Raw genomic sequence first — 2,500 nt, forward strand, 5'->3', positions numbered from 1 at the left:
GAAATTTTTAACATCGAGGGAAAATACATGTTTATCACACAACAACTACAGCCTAGGGAGTGAAGGTTATGGACACAGAAAACTATCTTCTCTTGTGAGAGTTAGTTTGATGGTACACCGGATGATTGAATAAAATAAAGTGCTAAATGACTGGAACGCCTCAACTGGAGGCTGGTAAAGTACTCTGAAAATGTCGCATTCACCAGAAACTCACATAGTTTTGGGGGAAAAGAAATTCTAGATAACTAAAAAAAAAAAAAGAAATGCGTGTGCTCAATCAGCTAAGGTTTATTGTGTCGGTAAACTTTTCCAAATTGAGCCCGTCTTCTGAATTATATATAATAGCAATAAACCACTTATTCACTCACTGCGGTGGTCATAAACTACTTGGGTTGTTTGTTAATCATATTGTCCAAAGCTGAACTTACAGAGTGGTCTCACTCATGTGATGAGACGGCCATGTAGGTATACAAAACAATATCGAACAAGTTTTGCACAATAATATAGTCAAATTCTCAAAAGACTTTTTCGATATAGTTTTGAAAATCAACATGGCCGTCGTGACGTCAGGTGAAAACACTCTATTGGACATTTAAGACTTAGAAACGGTCTCATATATCTAGTTTCCTAGCCATCTTTCAGCCTTTTTAAGTACAGAATTTTGTACGAACTGTTTGTTACAGTATTGTTATTCCGCGTTTTGCAAATAAGCTGTTAAAGATGATGTAATGATAAGGAAGTACGCTCTGAACTCTGGGAACGGAGAACACGTGCAAAGAAAAATAACTGAAACGCGAAGTACTCGGGAGTTGTAATGTTCCTCTGATGTGAGAGACGAAGAAAGCGAAGCTTAGAGAAGAGTTAGATAGTACGCCGGCCGTTCGCTACGTGTGCTAGCGGTGTTTAATTCTGTACTTTAGTTCGCTTCTATTGTGCATTGAAGAATGGAGACGAAGCAGATAGACCAGCTAAAAAGAGCCCGCACGGGAATGAGAAGTTGGATAACCAGGGATTTTGATGCTGTTAAAAACCTTATGGATTCAGATTCGATCGTCTGAAAGCGCAAGAGTGGAAGAAAAGCTCGACTTAATTGTAACCAGACTCGAGAAACTGGAATATTTGCAAGTGGAGATTGAAATGTTGCTTTATGTATGTTGCTGTGCATGATAACCCTGAAATATCTCCTATACAGAAGTTGGTTTAAATGAAGTGAAGTTGAAAAGTGAAGCAGCGGGACATATTGCTAACATTAGAACTGAAGAAGCAAACTATGATGTTGCTGTGCAGCGCCTGCTGTCACGTTAAGCAAAAGAACCGCAAAATTATGGCTTAGCTAGCAGGCATGAAACCAGTTGACCAGTCTAACAAAGCAATGAGAGACCGTGCGAGCACTTGAAGTACAAAGTGTTACTCTTGAGCAGTATGGAGCACTTCCTATGCCTTTGATCGAATCAAAACTTCCCGAAGATTAGAGATTAGGGTGGATCCGAGAGAAATCTGGCTTGAATAAGAATTCAATAACATTCTCGAAATTGTTAGAATTCTTGGAGAAGGAACTGGAAATTCGAGAGAGTGTTGAACAACCAGGTGAGAAAACTCAAACATTTGAGTTTTCGTGTTCGGCAAAGGGAAAGTCACCGATACCCTCTGCATCTGGTTTAATGGTCAAGGCTACAATATGCGCCTTCTGCAAGGGTCCACACACCCCCTAAAGAGTGCTCTGTGCCAATGTCCATGGAAGATCGTTTTAAAAAGTTAAAAGAAGCTAAAACGTCTTTTGTTCTGCGCTACCTGGACAAAGATTGGCTTCATGCCAGAGAGGACGAGGACCCCAAATTCCTTCGTTGTGTAAGACAGGTGAAGTTAAAATGCCTGAGGCTTCTGACCCTCCAAATTCTCCAACATGTAACCCTGCAGTCCCTTCTTCTGTGCCTGGTGAGACTCACAGGTTTGCGATGCCACGGTCTCAACAAGTTGTTACCACGGATTCCGCAAAGAATGCTGTTGTAAAGAGTGTTGGTGATGAGAACTGTGTGAGTTACCATAGGAAATGTATCTGTAAGGACATTTTGTGACACGGGAGCTACATTTACGTTGATGGCATTCCATTTGTCTCCTTTGCTATCAGACAACGCAGACTACGCATTGAAACAGTGGGGGATCTCCTGGAGGGCGAATTTGTTGAGGTGACTGCCCGCGCCGGGGAATGTATCTTGCAAATACATTTCAGGCTCTATTGATGGATGATCTCCCTGGGTTTTTGAAAGAGTAGATCCTGGATCTTATCAAGCCCTGCGGGAGGCTGTTGGTGGTTTTCCAGTTCTTGCTGATATCGTTGGTCCTGGTGCAGACAACATCGGGTTTTTTTTTGGGAGAATATTAACGTTACGACACCATTGTTCAAGATATGACAATGCATTTGAGAAATGGTCTGAAGGGAACACCAAAAATTTTCGAATGGATTCTGCATGGTGGGAACGGGTCCTTCTCAGTTGAAGGT

The sequence above is a fragment of the Montipora capricornis genome, chromosome 12, assembly GCF_036669925.1.
Source record: "Montipora capricornis isolate CH-2021 chromosome 12, ASM3666992v2, whole genome shotgun sequence".
Classification (NCBI taxonomy): Eukaryota; Metazoa; Cnidaria; class Anthozoa; order Scleractinia; family Acroporidae; genus Montipora; species Montipora capricornis.